This window comes from Notolepis coatsorum (genome assembly GCF_963971535.1).
Source record: "Notolepis coatsorum genome assembly, chromosome: 18".
NCBI classification, from domain to species: Eukaryota; Metazoa; Chordata; class Actinopteri; order Aulopiformes; family Paralepididae; genus Notolepis; species Notolepis coatsorum.
The window spans coordinates 32,911,685-32,935,515 of record NC_140182.1 but is presented as its reverse complement, the minus strand read 5'-3'; the positions used below and the strand labels follow the sequence as shown (position 1 = coordinate 32,935,515).

General features: G+C 43.2%; 1 protein-coding gene across 1 annotated transcript in view; it reads left to right on the top strand.

Annotated features, from left to right (window-relative positions):
• The window catches only part of LOC311245311 (DNA topoisomerase I, mitochondrial), a gene marked incomplete at its 5' end in the record, with an annotated part of 133,821 nt that overhangs the window by 80,387 nt on the left and 29,603 nt on the right, over positions 1 to 23,831 (top strand). The window lies entirely within an intron of this gene.

Here is a 23,831-nt window from a genome sequence, read left to right as displayed (position 1 = left end):
AGGACATCGAGAGCTTTGAATGAGCGTTGGAATTTTTCAGAACGACACTTCCCAAAGGCCTCTATGGGGCTTCAAGCAAATTACTTCTCTATGAATTTTTTTAATATCTTTTATTACTCGGGATAATAAACCACAAAACTTAACGTTATTGACATATATTGGAGCGCAGTTAGTTTCTCTTCCCTATTTGTAGCATGTAGCAACAATCGGATTTAAAATTAGTTTAAAAATGGCGGCACTCTGGCCAGGATAATACACCTACTGTACATACAGTAGATTTCATTATCTGTTCTTATGCACGCCTGGTGATACTAAATCCAAATTGAACTCTGGCATTTGAAAGATAAGCTTTGGCGCAATCCATAAATGTGCGAATTGGCTATAATAAGGTAATTTATAAGCCTGCTATTCTATATTCTATAATAATATTTCAAATTGCATTGGTCCGGATGGGAGAATTCAGTACTGTATCTACAGAACCTTCTGTTTAATCATCTTCCCTTTATTCATTTCCTTAGATTTTTTGTACACATGATCTCAAGAAGGTACTGCAGTTTTTTATGTTTGGTTATTAGCATGGTGTTATTCACTGTCAAAGATCAAAGAAAAATCATAATTCATATTCTCCTTTGTTTAATCACAATTTAAGCAAGCCTAGTAATACACACAATATTTCTGACACTGGGAATACATTCCCTGGGGTCCATAGATGTCCCTAGATACCAATAATATGCAAATGGCCTTGTAGAAGTGGAGCAATATTCCATTTACCTAGGTATATATTTTAGGCAGATTTTCAGAAAATATTCCACGGGTGGAAGAGGTTAATAACACCAGATGTAACAGCTCCTTTTCCTTTAGAAGTATTCATCCGCTTGATGTTCAGAAGGTCATTGATGAATTAAGCTTGGGTACTAGTTGTGGTTCAGATGGTATGGAGATCAAGTTAATCAAACTTGCCTCATGTATTATCATATCCTTTGTCTGACTTATTTAATCTATCTTTAACAACTAATGAAACTCCATTAAACTGGAAATGTGCCAAAGTAAATAATTATCGATAAATAACTACAGCCCTTCTGAAATTGACCAATGATGTTCACTCAGCAATGGACAATAACATGGTCACTGGTGCAATATTTATAGATCTCACAAAGTCCTTTGATTTTGGTTGACCATTATCTTCTTCTTGACAAACTGTGTGCTATTGGGGTCTCTAATAACTCTTTACTTTGGTTCAATTAATATCTCCACCATAGGCGCCACACTAACAAACCTCAGTCCTTTAAATGTCACTTATAATAGTGTTTGCAGATTTATATTGAGGTGCCCTTATAGAACCAATCACTGTCTTATGTTTGAGTCGTTAAACTGACTTTCTCCCCAATTCAGAAGACATTTTCATTGGTTGCTTTTTGTTTACAAATGTATTTACTTTAATTATCCCCAGTTCCTAATTCCATATAGTTCAACTTATAATTTAAGACACACGGATCATCCTTTCTTTACCACACCTCGAACCACCAAAGTTATTGGTCGACTTGCCTTTAAATATAAAGCACCAGCTGATTGGAACAAACTACCTAGTTCACTCAGATCTCTCACTTCTTACCGGTTATTTAAGATATCTTTGTTCACTCATCTACAGACTACTTGCACTTGTTACTGATTTACTGTGTTAGGGCTTACATGTTGTTTACAGATCAAACTATAATTTATGTGTTTTATATGGGAACATATATATATTGGTGATCCTCTTGGGAGGAATCAGTGTGGACTGGGGGTGAGCTTGGAAGAGCGTCTGTCAGTGTATAAGTGTATTTTGTTGTCCTGTGTTTTGTTATGTATTGTATTGTACTGTATGTTTTGTATCCTATGTTAACACTTTCAGTGCCAGGCCGTGTTTTCCTTTTTACCCCGTTGATGCCACGGTCCACGGCCCATGTAACGTTAATATCGCCTAATCTATGTTTTAAATTATGCTATGTGTCTAATCTGCCCATCGCTTATCAAAGAATCATTTTCCAGTCAACATTGGCAAAGCAGATTGTGTTTTTATCGCTTCATTTCCTTTTTAAAGCATTTTGAAAACCACTCTGTTTCGAAGAAAAAACAACATTCCCTGATGATCGCCTTTTACTGGAATATTCCAGAACATTATCATTTGTCTGTCTATTTATGAATCGTTTTCAAATAAACGCTAGATGGTCGATAGTATGTAAGTAAGTAAGTATTTATAAAGCACCTTTCATACATGTCATGTAGCTCAAAGTGCTGTACACAATAACGATAAAAGCAATAAAGTCACAGTGATCAGTTAAGATCAATGTTTAAAAAAAAATAATAATAATAATAGTAACGTAAAAATGAAAATAACGTAAAAACAGTCATTTGCTTACCAGTTTGGGAGAACAGGTCCGCACAAACATTTCCGCTCAGTAGCAACCGGAAGTGCACTAAACCAATGCACTTGTATGGTAGGTAGCAATGTTTAGCTCTTATAACGCTAGTGTAGTTACGTTTTTATCAGTGGTCATAGTTGGGTCCATAGTGCTTTACCAAGTCCCATGGATCCATCAGTGGCCGTGTATTGTGTGCATATGTACCCGTTCCCTCATGTGGTCAGTGGCCAGAGTTTGGGTCCATAGTGCTTTACCAAGTCCCATGGACCCATCAGTGGCCGCGTCTTGTGTGCGTATGTACCCGTTCCCTCATCTAAAGAGTTGGGTCCACAAGACTTATCCTAGCCTCATGGATCCATCAGGTTTTTCCAAGCCATAACTATTTGTAAGCTAGACTGTATAGGTACGTTTTTAATTTTCCTTTAAAAATGTGTATAGAGCTGGCGTTTCTGATGTGTGTTGGTAGTGTGTTCCATAGTTTTGGGGCATAGTTGGCAAATGCCATACTTCCTATCCTTTTTTGGTTTCTGGGCGTGTCTAGTAAACCTGTAGTGGATGACCGTAGCGTTCTTGAGGGCAGATAACTAACTAGGGAATTTGCTATGTATTTTGGGCCTTGCTCATTAAGAGCTTTATATGTTAGGAAAAGGACCTTAAAATCAATTCTATGAGTTTGGAAGCCAGTGCAGAGTGGCCAGGACTGGAGTGATATGTTCTCTTCTCCTTGTATGAGTTAGTAATCGAGCTGCAGAGTTTTGGATAAGCTGAAGCTTCCCAATGGTTGCTTTGGGAAGACCAGTGAACAGTGCATTACAATAGTCAAGCCGACTTGATACAAAAGCATGAATAAGTTTCTCTGCATCCTTTTTATTTACGAAAGGTCTTACTTTCGCTATGTTTCTTAGGTGGAAGAATGACGTTTTCATGGCCTTATTTATATGAGACTTAAAGGTCAGGTCTGAGTCCAAGATGACACCTAGGCTTGTAACCTCAGTCTTTACATAGGATGACAGACTCCCCAGGTTTTTACAAAGCACTTCCCTTTTCGCTTTTGGGCCGATCAATAGGATTTCGGTCTTGCTTTCGTTTAATTTTAGGAAGTTATTGTTCATCCACTTGTTTATTGCTAACAGACAATTTGTAATGGACTGTATGGCTGTAGTGTTATTTGGTTCTGCGGAGATATATAGTTGTGTATCATCAGCATAACTGGAAGCATACATTGTGGTCTCGAATGATGTCCCCGAGGGGCAGCATATATAGTGAGAAGAGTAATGGACCAAGGCAGCTTCCTTGTGCGACTCCAAAATTGCTGTCATGTTCCTCGGATACATTGTCTCCAAGCTTAACATAGAACCTTCTCCCCTTAATGTATGTTATGAGCCAATTTAGTACATGATCGGAAAAGCCAACCAGTCTTTCAAGACGACTGATCAAGATATTATGGTCAATCGTATCGAACACTGCACTAAGGTCCAATAGGACAAGAATTGAGACTTTGCCAGCATCAGAGTTTAGCCTGAGGTCGCTAACTATTTTGGTAAGGGCAGTTTCAGTGCTGTGATTTGTTCTGAAGCCTGATTGTAGTTCCTCCATGATGTTATTATCTTTGAGAAAGGAGTTTATTTGTACTGAGACTATCTTTTCTAATATCTTGCTGATAAATGGAAGGTTCGATATTGGCCTATAGCTTTTTAGTTCGTTTACATCTAAGTTTGTTTTCTTTAGTAGTGGTTTTACTACAGCCGTTTTAAATGCATCTGGAAAAGTGCCTGTTTGAAGAGACATATTTATGATTTCAAGGACATGATTTGAGACACTATCAAACACCCGTGCCGTGCGCTGATAATCGCTGCTATTATTTCCTCATGGCTTTTACAGTGAAACAGCCATATCACATATAGTGGAAACGCTTATATCTCCTCGAAAACGAGTCTGATTATCCTAACACTGATAACATAGATTCCTTACCTGACATCAGATAATATCCAAATGGTATATTCCAATTCCTGATCACCATTCGAAAAAATCGATAAGTATATTGATCCAACGTGTGTACAGTATAACCCATGCTCGCCGCGGCTCAGAGGCTCCAGAATGAACTCTGGTAACTCCGGCTGCATCAGTGGACTGGAAAATGTGGACTGGAATATTTTTTTCCCCCATCCATTTTCATTGAGTCCATTCCAAAAGGGTGATTTACCATCTGGGAGACGATAGGGGGCGCTTTTTTCACATCTGATCGCCGGCGGCCCCTGGATCTCCAACGGTAGGCTCGCGTGATGCAATATGATTTCAGATCGCTAATAAAAATAAAATAAAAAAATCCAGAGAAAAGCCGTGACGTGGCTTTCAACGTCACAATCGTAAACCGGAGATTAGCCGTGAGTGGCGCTCAAAGTGTTAAGGACCCCCTCGAAAACAAGATGGCATATCTCAAGGGGTTTATCCTTCTAATAAAATTTCAAACAATATTGAACGGAAGGTTCATACTGTCAATTGACAATGATATTTGATCCATAGCTATAAAATATAGGTTTAGCTCTACAAACAAGGTAACCGATTACATGGGGTTAATGGGTGGCATGAGCCTATGCACTTCCCGGAAGGGGCGTGGCACTCAATGTGTTAAGAGATTCTACTTCTACTTAATTTGTGCTAAGCTAGGCTACCTTGCAGCCGGATAGCTTTCTACTTCCCCAACCGTGGGCAAAGACTGATGTGGCTAACGACTGGAGAAGATTGTAAGCGCATTTCCCATAATGCAAGAAAGAAAAGTTAACATTCCATGGTCTTTCCTTTTCTGTGAAGAACCCAGATAGGGTTATTTCATGCCTGACTTGTGGTCTGCTATTGTAGTTGTTATTTAGCCCCCCCGCCATTTTTAACAGCCCCCTCAGTCACTTCATCCTGGTGCTGGTGCAAGGTACATTTTTATGTATTTTCAGCAATGGGATTTATTTAAATTTATTTTGTTGGTAGATCATGTTGAGCAGGTAATTTTAAAACCTAGCTTGCAAGCCAAAAAAGTGTGGGCACCCCTGGTCTACGAGATACCAGCCCTTGGGAGAAAGTCACATGCACACACGCACACACACGCACGCGCGCGCGCGCACACACACACACACACACACACACACACACACACACACACACACACACACACACACACACACACACACACACACACACACACACACACACACACACACACACACACAAAGCCCCAGGGAGATAGAAAGGGGAGCAATGTCCCGAGGGCATACTTTTAAATTGGATTCCCATGGCTGAGGGTGTTTAATTTTTCTTTCTGATGGACTACCAATATCGGCTGCTGGGCTAAACGTTTATTCCACCTTTTTAGATCAATGTGCAGCATTCATTCTGCAGTCTACACTGACTGACTACAGCAAGGATGAGTCAACGTTTCTCACCATTTCTATAGGCATCAATGCTAGGGATGGGTACCTTTCACATTTGAACCGATACCGGTACCAGTACCGGTACCTGTGAATCGATACCGGTACCCAACGGTACCTTTTTTCGGTACTTAAAAAAAAAAAAAAAAAAAAATTATTAAATCTTTTTTTTTTACTTTTTTTTTTTTTTACTTTTTTCTTTTCATGTCAACGTTCACACGCACAATATATGCTTACCTAGGATTTGACTTGATTCAACAACAAAGCAGTCGGAGCAATGACAAGCCGAAAACTGTCGAAATTTAATTTACCTACCTCAGTCGTAAAAAAAAATCCAAACTTCAAATAACTACAATTTCGACAGTTTTCGGCTTGTCATTGCTCCGACTGCTTTGTTGTTGAATCAAGTCAAATCCTAGGTAAGCATATATTGTGCGTGTGAACGTTGACATGAAAAGAAAAAAGTAAAAAAAAAAAAAAAAAAAAAGTAAAAAAAAAGAAATTAATAAAAAATTTTTTTTTTTATTTTTTTTTATTTTTTTTTCGGTTTCTCACTTGATTCGATACTCGGTAGTACCGACGTGTTTCGGTTCGGTACCTCAAAAGTACCGAATTCGGTACCCATCCCTAATCAATGCACATAATCGCTTCTGGTTTGAATTCCATCTAGTTATTCTATCACCGGTTTCGGGATGCCTGGCACAATAAATAGAGAACAACTTTGTTTAGTCCAAAATTATGTATTTATTCGTTGTGAATGTGTTGCTCCATATTGTGTATGGCAAAACATGTCCCTTCAACAGATTGTAGCCTGTTGATATAATATAGCTTTTTCTTTCCTGCAATCTAAATCGGTGGCCTTTCTCCCTCCGAAATATGATGAGACCGAAAACCAATATGGTTTTTGTCATTTGAAACGTGAGCCACAGCCTGCAGAGTTTGGGAAAGAATTGACGCTGGAATGTCACTTCTGGTCGGGAGGCTTCTTTCAACATATAGCACAAATAAAACGACCGCTTGTAGAGCAGCAATATGGACGGATATTGGACAACTTTCGGGCGTGTTAAACCAGGGCAGGACACGGAAGAAACAGCGTTTCAATGATGGGTGAAAAATGAGCTACTTGCGTGGAGATGTAATTCCTTTCCATGTATAGCCTAATAGTGTAATCAAATCCTTGTCATAAGGAAGAACACAAGTTTTATTATTATGCATGGATTTTCTTGTTGTGAACATGTGTTTACATAGCAGTCCATGTGTTTCCAGCAGCGGGGGAATAGACTTGAGCTTAAAAAGAACGGAGCAGCAGAAAATGTGCGTATTCTGTCCGTCTCGCATGCGGCATGCGCGCCTGGTGGAGATCACACGCCTCTGTCCCGCCACACGCCTCTGTTCCGCCACACGCCTCGTCACGCCTCTGTCCTGCCACACGCCTCTGTCCTGCCACACGCCTCTGTCCTGCCACACGCCTCTGTCTCTCTGTCCCGGCACACGCCTCTGTCTCTCTGTCCCGGCACACGCCTCTGTCCCTCTGTCCCGGCACACGCCTCTGTCCCGGCACACGCCTCTGTCTCTCTGTCCCGGCACACGCCTCTGTCCCTCTGTCCCGGCACACGCCTCTGTCCCGGCACACGCCTCTGTCCCGGCACACGCCTCTGTCCCGGCACACGCCTCTGTCTCTCTGTCCCTCTGTCCCGGCACACGCCTCTGTCCCGGCACACGCCTCTGTCCCGGCACACGCCTCTGTCCTGGCACACGCCTCTGTCCCGGCACACGCCTCTGTCTCGGCACACGCCTCTGTCCCACCACACGCCTCTGTCCCGGCACACACCTCTGTCTCTCTGTCCCGGCACACGCCTCTGTCCCTCTGTCTCTCTGTCCCGGCACACGCCTCTGTCTCTCTGTCCCGGCACACGCCTCTGTCCCTCTGTCCCGGCACACGCCTCTGTCCCGGCACACGCCTCTGTCCCGGCACACGCCTCTGTCCCGGCACACGCCTCTGTCTCTCTGTCTCTCTGTCCCGGCACACGCCTCTGTCCCTCTGTCTCTCTGTCCCGGCACACACCTCTGTCCCTCTGTCCCGGCACACGCCTCTGTCCCTCTGTCCCGGCACACGCCTCTGTCCCTCTGTCCCGGCACACGCCTCTGTCTCTCTGTCCCGGCACACGCCTCTGTCCCTCTGTCCCGGCACACGCCTCTGTCCCGGCACACGCCTCTGTCCCGGCACACGCCTCTGTCCCGGCACACGCCTCTGTCTCTCTGTCTCTCTGTCCCGGCACACGCCTCTGTCCCTCTGTCTCTCTGTCCCGGCACACACCTCTGTCCCTCTGTCCCGGCACACGCCTCTGTCCCTCTGTCCCGGCACACGCCTCTGTCCCTCTGTCCCGGCACACGCCTCTGTCCCTCTGTCCCGGCACACGCCTCTGTCCCTCTGTCCAGGGCCAGACACACGCCTCTGTCCCTCTGTCCAGGGCCAGACACACGCCTCTGTCCCTCTGTCCAGGGCCAGACACACGCCTCTGTCCCTCTGTCCAGGGCCAGACACACGCCTCTGTCCCTCTGGCCAGGCACACGCCTCTGTCCCTCTGGCCAGGCACACGCCTCTGTCCCTCTGGCCAGGCACACGCCTCTGTCTCTCTGTCCCGGCACACGCCTCTGTCCCTCTGTCTCTCTGTCCCGGCACACACCTCTGTCCCTCTGTCCCGGCACACGCCTCTGTCCCTCTGTCCAGGGCCAGACACACGCCTCTGTCCCTCTGTCCAGGGCCAGACACACGCCTCTGTCCCTCTGTCCAGGGCCAGACACACGCCTCTGTCCCTCTGTCCAGGCACACGCCTCTGTCCCTCTGGCCAGGCACACGCCTCTGTCCCTCTGGCCAGGCACACGCCTCTGTCCCTCTGGCCAGGCACACGCCTCTGTCCCGGCACACGCCTCTGTCCCTCTGGCCAGGCACACGCCTCTGTCCCTCTGGCCAGGCACACGCCTCTGTCCCTCTGGCCAGGCACACGCCTCTGTCCCTCTGGCCAGGCACATGCACGTCATGAAGACGCATCAGAAAGGCTCCTGTGTAGATTCCCTGCAGGTTGTTTGTCTGAGTAAATGCACAAAACGCAGTAAATGTCTGTAAACACCCAAATCAAAATTTCAGGTCACAAGTGAAGTATTCATACTTAATCAGGCTCAGTACTTGGATGGTTACTTTGTACACATACGCACCATAGAGTGGTGAAGTCGTGTAGTTCACTTCGTATGCTTGTGGCGAGCAGGGTTTGTCTGTCGGTGTGGCCAGACGGAGGCAGAGAGAGAACACTGTCATGGATATCGGAGGCAAGAATACGCTGGTCAAATAGACATGGTTGTTACAAATGTATTGGCTAAGACCGGAGTTAGGCTAGAGCGGTTCTCAAACTACGGGTTGCGACCCAAAGTGGGGTCGCGGGTAGGTGACAGTGGGGTCGCGCATTGGCAAAAAAAGTTTTCCACCCGGCAGCTGTGTGTATTTGCCATGTCTCGCCCCTTCATCAATGGAGGCCGACACACGTTTTTCCAATACACATCTCACTACACGCTGCACATTTATAATCACGGGAGGGGGGGGGGGGTTTGGTATTTTGTGTGTAACCTGGAGTCGCAATGGATTGGTTTGTTGTCGGAAGCATTGCTGGTTGGCCGCGATGAAATGGGCTCCCAGATTCATCTTGTGACTAGACTTTTATACACTTTCGAGGGGGTGGGGAAAAGTGACCGGAAGGGAGGGGGCGATTAGACAGGAAGATGGGACAGGGGTGTGGGTGGGGGTTAGGTGTTGTGGGGGTGGGAGACAAAAATGTTCTCCCACCCTCACAACACCTAACCCCCACCCTCACAACACCTAACCCCCACCCACACCCCTGTCCCATCTCGAAAGGCGGGGGAGGGTGACTGGAAGGAGGGGAGTGTCTGAGACCCAAAGGAAATGTATTCAAATAGTGGGGCAGGGGAACAGTTCCTCTTACAACACCCTACCTCTCTAGTAGCCTAGAGCAGGGGTTCCCAAACTTTTTCAGCTCGAGACCCAAAAGAGAAATTTGGTGTTTCCCTGGGAAGCGTGAATACTTTACCCAAGGCAGTTGTCCTTCCGCGTTTGGTTTGCGCGCCCTGATTGGCCTCTCAGCGCCCAATCGCATTAGCCCTACTATCGCCGCACTACTCGCTCAATATACTACTATGCGCTGTGCTCTCTGTCTGAAGCGGAGCGGGGCTCTGCTGTGCTTACACTTGATGCAATACACGATACTAACTAGAGAGATTAGCGTCACATAGCTGGCCTTTTTCTGAAAACCCAAGCACATATTGTTCCATAGCATATGCCTTGAGTTGATCATGACATCCTCTCTTACCTTGACCATAGCTAACCAACTAAATACAATACAGTGGTATCCTGAGGTAACGTTAAATACAACGTTTGCTAGTCGAAATGACTGGACACACACAGGGACAAGTTAAACATCAATCAATTAATTTATTCCAACAGGTAGTTTGAGCTGCTTGTGAGCCGAGGTCTTTCTCTCCTCTCCGTTGCAAACTAATGACGTTATGTTAGCTCGAAAAAGCACAGAGTAGTTAGGCGATAGGCGATTGGGCGCTGAGAGGCCAATCAGGGCGCGCAAACCGAAAGCGGAAGGACAACTGCCTTGGGTAAAGTATTCACGCCCCCGGGACCCAAACTTACAAAAATACATCATGAATTGCCATAACATACATTTATAAAGAACACAACAAACCATGAATTTCAAATGTATATGAAATTTATTTATTTAATTATAAAAGTACATCACAGCAATAATCAGAGTGTAATGTTAAGTTGCTCACCATCTCATAACATATGTACATACAATTTTGTAACACTTTTAAATGAACAAACATGTTCTCTCCTTTCTATTTCTCACCCCTTTTTCAACTCTCCATTTCTTACCCCCTCCCTCCGTCCCTCAACCTTAAACCCCAACATTGAGCAACATTCTGATGAATTTGTACTGACTTATTTAAAAATTATATTAACCTGACATCATGCTAGAAGGGGTATACTATTTCATCTATGGCACAATGAAATCTAATGAGAGGTATGTGGCTGGTTGAAGTTTTCAACCAGCAGATCTATTCTGGGCTTGGTTTTTGAAAGTGCTATTCTGAGGTCATGCTGAGCATTTAGTCTGTTTCTCTATTTGTTTTTCAGGTATGCTAGAGTAGAAAACCCAGATTCACATAAGTATGTGGTGCCAAACTGAATCAACACATCTACAGTTTTTTTTATATACCGGTATATAAAAAAAAAATTATAAAAATATATATATTTGTTTATATATATTTATTACATGGCGTTTTCACATTCGCCGAAATGCTTGCTTGTGATTGGTCAATAGCGCACGTCAGAGGTCAGTTATCAGACAATAATGACCGCTGTGGGACAATAATGACCGCTGTGCGCAGCTGTTCGCAATCAAGCCCACAATAATGACCGCTGTGCGCAGCTGTTCGCAATCAAGCCCACTGACATCAGTGCAAACTGCCGGCTGCCGGGGAAGCTGCTGGGGGGCGGAGCGACGAGCACTCAGCGGAGCCAGAACCAGTGTTACTGTTGCGATTCGATGTAAAATGAATTAGGTATATTGTTAGTAAGTTAGCCATGTAATAAGCGGGATAATGTATAGCTATACTCGATCATTGTCGCAAAATAATTGACCTTCACTGACGTTTAAAACACCTCGCCGAGGCGGCTCGGTATTTTAAACTCCGTGTCGGTCAATTATTTAGCGACAATGACCTCGTAGCTATACATTATCCCTTACATATTGGCGACCCATTAAAAACGGGTCCCTAAGTTTGGGAAACGCTGGCCTAGAGAGTAGCCCAAGGCTAATATGAATTGATTCCAACGCTTGCCTTTAGCTTGTTGAGTAGTTGAAAACAGTCTTCTTCATGCCTCTTGAGGGAAACGTGGATATATATATCCAATATAACCGCAGTTATTCACACTGGAAATGATTGACATTGCTAATTGAGAACATTTTGAGAATCTATATTGTATGTTTCCACTACACGGCGTAAATTAAATTATATTGTGTGAATGCAGATATAGTCAGTTAAAGTGGAAAATTGGATACATCTGCCACATTACAGCCACAGGCTTTAAACCTTTTCTTGCTCTTCCTACAACAAAGTTTAATGACGTTTCTTTCACTCCCTGGCAGATAATCTACCGTTTCACATGTTCTACTTGAAGAATGATTTTAAACAGGCGTTCACTCTCAACACAGGTGTTAAAAAGAATAGAAAGTAATCTTTAAGTATTTCAGCAACTGTTTTCACGTGATACTATAATGAATGAAGCATGCCAGGTGCCACACTGAGCATGTCTATCAATGTGGGAGCAAAGAAAATTAACGAGAACTGTCAAGTGTAAGATGGTGTATTGGTGTGTGTGTGCGTGCAGGTGCATATGCATGTGCCTGTGTGTCCGTCTTTCTGTGTGTGTGTTGGCACCCATACATCTCTACTGACTCCACAGGCGTCGGACCACGTTAAGTTCCCTCTCTTGAAAGAGAGACGTTAGCACCTGACAGCCACAGTGTTTTGTTTCCTGGCAGAACCTATAATTATTCAAATGAGAGTATTTAAAAGCAACACATCAGCTGAATTCAATTAGTCTCCCGCATATTTTAGCATCTTTATTTCCCTGGCAAATTCGGCGGTTCGTGGTTAAATTTCATCCGGAACGAGAACGGAGGGGTGTAATTTCCAGAAGCCCCGGGGAGGGAGACTGACCGGTATACGAGATGTCTGGTGACCAAATTTATGTGAAAGACGACTCGACTGCAAGCGGTGCCAGAGGCATGATGACTGGAGGAGTTTTGTTGTCCCGAGCGGGACGAGGTTCTCGAATGGTGCCTGTTTGGGGCACGGGCAACAGTGGGCTCGGTAGATAGAGCAGTCTTCTGGTTATCCGGAGGTTCCCGGTTCGATTCCCGCTCCTCCCGGGCAGCGTGTCGAAGTGTCCTTGAGCAAGACACTAAACCCCTAATTGCTCCCGATGAGCAGGTTGGGCACCTATGGTCGTCGGTGTGTGAGTGAATGGGTAAAATACGAGGAACAAATTGTAAAGCACGCTATATAAATGCAGCCATTTACGTAGCTGGACGATTCCCAAACACAATTCTGTTTTCCACAAGACGATGTCACAATTCGTTCAATCTTTATTTGATCTCAAAAGACCATCGGGAGCTCTCATTAACGATGACGTTGAGAAATTCAGCACATAATAAATCCTAAACTATATATAAACTGAAAAGTCAATCAATTACAGAATTTTAAATGGTTGAAAACAACTGCAGACTGTGGTGACATGGTCTGATTGAAGATGTAACCTGATCAATGGAGTTTTGGTGCATACAATGAAGTGAACGAAAAAAACTTAAGAAATGTTCCTCAATAAAAAAAAATGACCGTTATGAAGATGAGAGGATAACTAAATAAAAATGACCCTTTGGTAAACAAAAACTATGACAAGTATTACCATTTTCATTAATGAACAAAAATTACAAAAATATGCACATCCGTACATTGCATGCTTATGATTTGTATTGGATTATTATTGGTCACAGACCGGTCACTGAACTCTGTCTCAATCAGCTCCTGTCCTGACCACAGCTTGCATGCTATCATGTGCAGCTGTCCTTCCTACCACCCTCTCTCTCTTTACGGTGCCTATTCGGCCCTAGGTCACAGAAGGCTCATGCTGGCATGATGTCAGCTAACATCATCTTTCTCTTTCTGTCTCTCTCTTTTCCCTGTCTGTCTGTCTGTCTCTCGGTCTCCCCATATCTGTCCCTCTTCCGCTGCCCCCCCCATCTCTCGCTCTCGCTCTCTCTCGCTCTCCAGAAAGAATATAAACGCGGTCTGTAACATATCTCTGTACCTTAGCCAGGTGGTGTGCTCTTGCGTGAGTCTCCACTTGAGGCTCTGGTCCAGGCTTGTTTGTACTCTGCATTTGCTTCAGACTTCAAAAGTAAACCATTGTTGGCTATTACCAACTTGAATTCCACCTCTGACTCCTGTCTCAACATCTCTGTTCAGCTGTCGTGCGCAGTCAACAAAAATATCCTTTGCCCTAACAAATGGGTGAACCACGTTGATCTAATGAGCTGTCATCCAAGCGGTGAGTGCCTACATAAAACAATCTATGTAGTCTATATAGAACACATGTTCTTTCTGTGTTTGTGTTGCTGTGTGGAGTTTACATGTTGTTCCTGTGTGGAGTTTACATGTTGTTCCTGTGTGGAGTTTACATGTTGTTTGTGTTCCTGTGTGGCGTTTACATGTTCTTCCTGTGTTTGTGTTGCTGTGGAGTTTACATGTTGTTCCCGTGTTTGTGTTCCTGTGTGGAATTTACATGTTCTTCCCGTGTTTGTGTTGCTGTGTAGAGTTAACATGTTGTTCCTGTTTGTGTTGCTGTGTGGAGTTTACATGTTGTTCCTGTGTGGAGTTTACATGTTGTTCCTGTTTGTGTTGCTGTGGAGTTTACATGTTCTTCCTGTGTTTGTGTTGCTATGTGGAGTTTACATGTTCTTCCTGTGTTTGTGTTGCTGTGTGGAGTTTACATGTTCTTCCTGTGTTTGTGTTGCTGTGGAGTTTACATGTTCTTCCTGTGTTTGTGTTGCTGTGTGGAGTTTACATGTTCTTCCTGTGTTTGTGTTGCTGTGTGGAGTTTACATGTTCTTCCTGTGTTTGTGTTGCTGTGTGGAGTTTACATGTTCTTCCTGTGTTTGTGTTGCTGTGTGGAGTTTACATGTTCTTCCTGTGTTTGTGTTGCTGTGTGGAGTTTACATGTTATTCCTGTGTTTGTGTTGCTGTGTGGAGTTTACATGTTCTTCCTGTGTTTGTGTTGCTGTGTGGAGTTTACATGTTCTTCCTGTGTTTGTGTTGCTGTGTGGAGTTTACATGTTCTTCCCGTGTTTGTGTTGCTGTGTGGAGTTTACATGTTCTTCCCGTGTTTGTGTTGCTGTGGAGTTTACATGTTCTTCCTGTGTTTGTGTTACTGTGTGGAGTTTACATGTTCTTCCTGTGTTTGTGTTGCTGTGTGGAGTTTACATGTTCTTCCTGTGTTTGTGTTGCTGTGGAGTTTACATGTTCTTCCCGTGTTTGTGTTGCTGTGTGGAGTTTACATGTTCTTCCCGTGTTTGTTAGTTTCCTCGAGGCGCTCAGGTTTCCTCCCACACCATAGGTATATGCTCTAGGTTTGGAGGAAAAAGTAAATATTTTGTGTGCCGATATTATATCGATAGGAACGCCAAGTAACGATATAAAAAATATATCTATTTTATTTTTGACTTGATAATCCCATTTTGCTGCAATACAAATTATTGGAGTGAGGTGAACAGACTGAAGACGATATCTTATTAGAACAGATGCATATATAATATATATATATTTTTTATTGCATATGTTGATAGTTTTCCTTTGGAGACATCATTTGCAGTTGGAAAAAAAGGTAATAAATCGCATAATATTGCAATACCATTAGTGATGGGCGGGTTGACTCGAAATCCTTGGGTTCGGATCAACTGAAAAAAACGTTGAGATCGGGGCGGGCGGGTGCGGGTCGAATGACGCGTCACACCACACAAAATAGTTATAGACTAATAATAACTAATAATAACACTAATAATAATAGACTAACTAATAAACGTCTCCGAGCTTATTCCACCTATGCGTTTGCGGTCTCAGGCTACTTTTTCTCCTTATTGGTATCCGTAGGCTAAACTACTTCCGCCAAATGTTAGGCTAAGTAAGGCTAATAATGAATACCGTAATTCCTCTAATAGTAACCGGTATTCAATTAAAAGCCGGGTCTCTATTAATGGCCGGGTGCGCTGTTGAGCTAAGCAATTATAAGCCGGCCTCCTAATACAAGCCGGGTTTCATGTATATGCTGGCCTGGCTGTGCAGTAAATACCATATAATGGTATGGTGTTAATGTTTACCAAGAGAGTAAGCCTACCTCAGAATTGTATAAAACAAAGTTATTATTATTATTATTATTATTATTATTATTATTATTATTATTATTATTATTATTATTATTATTATTATTATTATACCAGTATTGTGATTGCACTATTTTACTTTATTTTACTTTTTTTGACCACCTGTAATTGCACTGTTTACTACCGTATTTCATACAGTACTTGGTTTCAATAAATTAACCCAGTACATTTTACTGGGTTCAAACTGACACAAAATGTTGATTTATTCATTATGATCTGTTTGAAAATTAGAAATATAGGCCTCTCTCTTATACATGCCTCCTCCTAATACAAGCCTGGTATGCACTACAGTTGAAACAAATACAAGCCGGGGTTACTATTAGAGGAATTACGGTATGCTTAAATCTACCAGAGAGAAACTAAAAAGGAGGTATCGGATGAAGTTCAGCGTTATTGGATATCCACTTTTCCCTTGAGGATTGTGACAATGAAGACCTACTTAATTTCTGGAAGAAGCATTGAGCTATTTTTCCTCTCCTCTCCGTGCTCGTGAGAGCGGTGCTGTGCATCCCGGCTACAAGCGCAGCAAGCGAGTGCACATTCAACTCGGCTGGACGAGTGATCGAGGTGCGGCGTAACAGACTCGGCCCAGGCACCGTGGACTCTATTTTATTTCTTTACAGTGAAGCCAAGGACCCCACAGCCCAGTGAGGCCAGGCACCGCGGACAACATTTTATTTTTTCATTGCACAGAGTGCACGGTGCAGCCAAGGAGCACAGTGAGTAGAAACTGTACTTGGATTTATTTTCACTAAAGGCTATTTATTTACTATTTATGTTTAGAATTTGTTTTCCATGCCTATATGTAGGCAAATGTTTCATGCGAGACGAGGCTATTGCCGACCTTATTGCAAAACACGTTGCGCCGTCATTTCATAAAATCTTTGAAGTTGCCTTTCTGAAAACGTTCAATAAATGTGACAAGAAACTTTGGAATATTGCCTGCATCCTTTTTCTAATTTTATTTATTTATTTGCGGTTCGGTCGGGGTCGGGTCATTGTTTTATCTGCATGATAGCGGTTCGGGTGGGTTCAGATGCTCTCTCTTGCTGGATCGGGTGGGTGCAGGTAAAAAATAAACCTGACCCGCGCGTCACTAAATACCATGATGACATCGTGTCGTGGGGCCTCTGGTGACTCCCCACCCCTAATACACTCTTGCCGTTGCTCTTGAGCAAGGCACTGGCATTAGAACTGGAGTCGTTTCTGATGGAAGGTTAAATGCAGAGGACCAACTCCTGGTACAGTGTATATACAATAATGTACTCTGCTAATTTTAACTTAACTATTATATTATTCAATGTGAAAGTAATTAGGAATGTTTAAACTACTATATCAAGAGGCTCCCCGGGCGCTAGCACCATCTGCTCATGCATAAACCGCTTGAGGTGGTTTTTTTTAAGTCCTTAATTTCAACACACACACACACGCATCACTAAACCAATTAGGAAAGCTCACATCAGTTTCCTCTGCTTCTGCGAGACATTCAGATAGATACCGATTTACACGTTCACTCCTCACACGCTGCTCATTTCTTTCTTTATTTACTACTGGTCTTTGCTCGAGGATAAATTGGCACATTTGTTTGTGTGTTTTATTAAAGCAACGCATCTGCTGCCATTAATTAAAGAGTCTTGCATATTTTAGCTGGTTTACTCTGCGAAGGGAGGGGAAGCGCGAGGAGTTGTTGGAAATGTCACGATATAATTGAGGCGATCAGTTCCACGGTCTGCCCTGAGAGATGACGGGATTAGACTGTGGCATAACATCCCCATCACTGTGGGAAAGGGAGGGTCTCACACACACGCGTGTACGTATGCACTACGGAGTTACAGGACTACTTTATATATTTCCAAACCATAAGCATAATCCTGACGACTTAATACCTACACCTAGTGCGTTTTTTCATGCTTTGATCGTCATCAACGGAATACGTTGTTGACTTAACGTTACACACATACGCTCGGATCGCAATGAAGACATTCTTGGATCAACGCAAGATTGATATCATATAGCCCCCAGAACTTAAAAAGAATTGTAAAAAGACGCTTGCCTGACATATCATCATGTAACTCGAGAACTGAGGCACGGATTTGGTCGAGTGAGGTGGCGTTCGAACGGCAACAAATAGACCTTTTTAACTCGCTTGCAAAGTTCAGTGACTTTGTGCGTATCTGCCGGTGGGCACGTTAAGAGGTTAAAGAAACTTCAGCACACAATAGAGGTGGCAGTATTTTTCTTCTCCTGTATTTCTGCAGCGTATAGACGGTTTCAACTTGACAACAGAAACATTCTAAATGGACCCAAGTTAATGAAATTAAATGAGCACATAGTCATATAAAATATTTTTTTTACAGTGCAATAAAATAGTTCTGGATTACTGTTTAACAGTTAAAAAGTCGTCTTTACCTTCTCTGTTTGGTATCCACAGTTTAAAACCTGACAGTCTTCCCTCCTGTTTGATACCCACTTTGACCCTTCAAACCTCTCACTCGGGGCCAACCTCCCTCTCAGGGTGCAGTTCCCTCTCTCAGGGCACAGTTCTAGGCCTGGGTCCTACAGTTTTAAAATAAACAAGGGTTCAAGCTGTTCCTCATTTCCACTGAAACCGGCTATATACTCGACATGTTTCCCTGCACATGTATCTCTCCTACCCACATGGTTTGATTGATTGATTGATTGATTGGTCTCATCAGAAAACATAAATAAAGTACTAATTGACCACAGGAACAAAAGGTACATAATGTATGTTATGTTATAGCCTGGTTGTAAATGTATAAGTAATATATTTACGTATTGTATTGGGAAAAATTCTAAACAAACACTGCAACCAGGAGTTGAACCAACAATCATTGCAGTCGCGGGGTGTGTGTGTGTCTTTCCATTGCTTAAAGGAAAACTCCAACATTTTGGGAAATCTACCCTGGAGTTAGACAAGAAGATACATACCTTTTTTCTTCTCTGTGCAGTGTGCATGCAGTAGTAGGGCGGGCCATACTTTTTTTCAATCGAGTGGGGTGTCTAAAATATGTGTTTTTTTGTGGGGAATTCAAATATGGGATTATTTTGCGGATCGGATAACTCTAACCTACATTGTTTTGGATTTCAAAGTGGCCGATTTTACCATTTTACACCCCTTGGCCATACATGGATGCCAACATGAATCTGAAGGAAATCCTATCATGCAAGGTGTCTAAATGATGTGTTTCTTAATGGGGAATTCATTTTTGGGATAGGATAAATCTAACCAACATAATTTTGGATTTCAAAATGGCAGATTTTACCATTTGAACCCATTGGTGGTATTGTATTACAAAATTGCCAAATTTACCCATCCCCTTTCAAAGATTAAAAAATATATGGGAAATCATTTGGAACATCATTTTGGATTTCAAAATGGCCGATTTTACCATACCCTTTTACCAGGTCAGCTCCTGCCCCCTCCCCTCTGTCAGTGGAAGAAAGCTAATGCTCTTTTCAAGTCACCTGTTGTCAATAAAAAGGTGGCCATCATGACCAAGCTCAAGGAGATGTGGAAGCAGGCAGTGAGCTTTTATCTTGGGAGAAGCAAACTTGAGAGTTTAATTGTCAAGTTGGACAAGTTATTTGATATTTTAACTTGCAAGTGCCAGATTACTAGTTGTGAGGGGGCAGGTTGTGAGGGTTGTGTGATGCAAGCCCACATTAACTGTTGCTGCAGCAAAGACAAAAAGATTCCTGTGAAAGATATTGCCTACATCAAGGGACGGAGGGAAAAGGTTGGAAGTAAAGGACCACACCAAATGGCTGGAGCTGATCTGCCTGAGCAAAAGAGAGGTGAAAACATTGGAAAGGCAGGGGATGGAAAAGAAGGCAGAGAAAAGGAGAAGGGGCAAAGAAGAAAGCTTTGCAGCAGCAGACAAGGTCGCCAGGAAGGATGTTGAGAGCTTCCTTACAGTCCCTGAAGTTGAGCTCATTCCTGAAACTGACCCTGCAGCTTCAGCAAAGCTACGGAAAAACTATGATGAGATTCCAAACATCGCCCTTGCTAGTGTAAGGTATGGCATAGGTCTAAGGCCAACTGCAGCTATAGCAACTGCAGCTCTGATTGATGCAGGACTCATCTTAGAAGTTGACACAAGTAAAGTGATTGATAAGAACAAGGTTAAGAGAGCACAAGAAAAGTTGATGCAAGAGCTGGGGGAAGAGTTTGAGGAGAAGTGCAGGGAGGAGGGGGGGATCTCCTGTATCCTCTTTGATGGGCGGATTGACATGACCAATGTGATGATGGAAGCTGAGGGCAGTGACCAATCTTTTCTTGCAAAGATCAAGGAAGAACACTATAGTGTTGCTAGTGAGCCTGGCAGCAACTATCTGTTCCACTTTACACCAGAGAAAGCAACTAAAGAGGAGTCCCATGCAGAGCAGATTGCTAAGGTCCTGTTTGCCTGGCTGAAAGAGAGGTTCTGATAAGACCTTGTGGGCCATTGGAGGAGACTCAACCAATGTCAACACTGGAGTGAAGGCAGGTGTAATGCGGAAGCTGGAGCTACAGCTGGTCTGGTTGGTGTGCAACCTGCAAAGCATCAACTTGGGTGTCAAAGCATCAACTTAAAAGAAATAACCTGAATAATCTACAATGCATTGTGGAATTCATCATTGGAGTGTATTATCCATGTTGGTTCAACATGAAGGGCCTAGGCACATCCTGTTTCAGCTGGACTGCCTCAAGTCTCAGAGGAAGGAGGTGCTGGATGTTGTGATGCCAACTGTGAGAAGATCTGCTTGGTATGCCCACAGTGAAGCCATCCTCCAAACACTGCTGTGCTCTGAGGATCAAAAAGAGAGAATTGAGGGGGTGGAGAGAATCCTGGCCATCAGGGGAGAGGGGGATCCAGACACTCAGCTGGGAGACTCCTCTGTCAGGATCAGAAGAACACCTCACATCAATAGTGACGCTTCCAGCATTGGTGGCTTAATCAGCTGGTCAGAAGATGTGTCGGAGCCACCTCTCACCTGCTCCCTAAGCACCTCCGAGGTGAAGAACTTCATCTACACCCCCATGGAGGTTCTCGACTGGCCTTGCCACACACAAAGCATCGAGAGGGTTGTTAAAATGGTGACTGAGGCCTCTGCTAAGTACTTTTCACAAGAAAAAAGGGATGGAGGGATCAGGGCTCAGGAGACCAGCAGGAGGCTGATGTCCAAGAATGAATCCAAGCAGGACTTGTCCAACCTGATCAAATTCAAGAAGATAGAGGATTGATGGAGCCCCATGGATTTTCTCAATACATTGAGACGTTTGTTAAAATGGTTAGAGGTTTCTGCTGAGTAGTTCTGGAAAGAGCTCACCTATTTATGGCTGACGTTGACTTTAAGTTTGTGTTTGTAGGTTGTTGGCTAAAGCAGTACAGTAGGAGATCTTGCTGTCCAAGAATGAGTCCAATCAAGATATTGGAACCTGGCAAAGTTCAAGAAGTCAGGAGATCGAGATTTAGCACTTGTGTTTGTGTGCATTACAAATACAATTTATTATTGTTATTATTATTATTATTATTGATCTTTGGAGTTGTATCCAGTTATATACAGTTCACTTGTTAATACATTTGATGGCTTTGTCATTATAAATGATTTCCCATATATTTTTTATCTTTGAAAGGGGATGGGTACATTTGGCAATTTTGTAATACAATACCAATGGGTGAAAAACGGTAAAATCTGCCATTTTGAAATCCAAAATGATGCAGGTTAGTTATCCTATCCCAAAAATGAACTCATATTTGAATTCCCCATTAAGAAACACATCATTTAGACACCTTGCATGTTAGGATTTCCTTCAGATTCATGTTGGCATCCATGTATGGCCAAGGGGTGAAAAATGGTCAAATTGGCCATTTTGAAATCCAAAACAATGTAGGTTAGAGTTATCCGATTCGAAAAATAATCCCATATTTGAATTCCCCACAAAAAAAGACACCCCACTCGATTGATTTTCCAAAGAAAAAAAAATGGCCCGCCCTAATGCAATAGGAGTAGGAATACGTGCACCGTTAGCCTAGCTTAGCGTCAGTCACTGGAAGTAGGTTCCTCCATTAGCCTAGTTCCCAACCTCTTCCTACTCCTACTGCATGCACAGAGAAGAAAAAGGTATGTATCTTCTTGTCTAACTCCAGGGTAGATGGCAAATAAGCAAAATTTCCCAAAATGTTGGAGTGTTCCTTTAACATTATTGGGCTGAACATTGTCTGCCTATTGTAATGACCCTGCTGTGTTACAAACATATCATTCATTCATGGTTTTGTTTCAGGGACACCTAAAGGGGAGGGGAGGAGGGGAGAAATGGCCCAGTGCAGAGTGCACGGTTCATTTGTTCTGTCAAGCTTCAACATTTTATTCATCTAAATTTGGCAATACAAGCTTAATATTCAACGTTAAAGATCAAAGTAAGCCAGTGTAAATATATTGAGCATTCATTTGTAAAATGTGCAACCCTAGTTGCACCTAGTGTCTTATGAGACGTATTTGGAGGGAGGGGGTTAAAGACATGTTCTCTGAGGAGCTGAGACAGGAGGAGACAAGCTCCATATTTCCTCAAACAGTAGTGATGAATGTATATGTACAGTATTGATGAATCTAGATGTTTGTATATGTACATTATTGATTCATATATATGTTTGTGTATGTACACTGTACAGTATTTGTTCTGAAGGTCCAGATTAACACTGAAAGTCTGCGTTTATTATTTTGTATAACTTGTATATTGTTTATATATATATAAGATATATATCCAACGCCATCCGTTTGCATAATAGTATTCTTCGCTCGCGTCATTGGGTCCCGCCCTTGACATTGGAGGCGCCACCAGACGAGCCCCCCAGACATGGTTCTAGACATGTTCAGACAAGTTCAGACTTGCCCATAGCAGGCGCATTGATTCCGGACAGGTAAATCGGCTGCGCCCTAGAAATCAGTCTGAGTATATATATTGTAGATGGCGCAAGCAGCCGCAGGAGCAGTAACATAACAGCAGTGGAAGTAACGAGTCGGCAGTATCAGAACAGGAGAAGCAGCAGAGCGAGAGCGTGATACGTCCGGTACAGTTGTACACAGACCTACCAGCGGTGTATCGTTACAGATAGCTAGTAGCTACTTAGATACGACTATAATATTGTAGAGCCATTATTGGCGCAGTATAGTGACTTGTGTAAGCGAAGTAACGTGGAGAAACGTATAGTTAAACCCAGCGGCGTTTGGATCTAACTACTCATTGAAGACCGTCTGCGGGCTAGCTTCCAGTACAAACGAAGCTAGCTAGCTACCATCTATGCCATCGGGCCTTTGGATTAATAGCTATTAACCCTGCCATCGGGCGCTAGGATTACAAGGATCGGTTCCGTACGAGACCCCTTTTCTTCCAGCGACGACAGGATTATCCGACCAGTCTCCAATTCCTCCGGAGCGTGGAGCTCCAGAGGGGAACCATCGTCTCCAACTACCCTTGCTTTGCCTATTATCACCTCGTCTCTTCTCACTCCCTGCAGAGCTCCGGTCGAGTATTCGTAACCTAGGAACTATTCATTACCGCTGACTTTGATACTCTGACATTCTATTATTAAAAGAGCAACGTGATAATTCAGATGCATATTGCTATGACGATTAAAATGCTTATAAACCAGGTATCCTTGTCCCCGTGCCGTCAATTGAGTGTCCGCCATTTTGTCTAACTATACTGTCTGGCTATTAATATTCTTTAGTAGTGGTTTAATCTAAACAATCTTTAATACAGTCCGGGTTGTGTAGCCCCTTAGCTACAGTATTGATGAATGTAGATGGTTGTATGTACAGTATTGATGAATATAGATGTTTGTGTATGTACAGTATTGATGAATGTAGATGTTTGTGTATGTACAGTATTGATGAATATAGATGTTTGTGTATGTACAGTATTG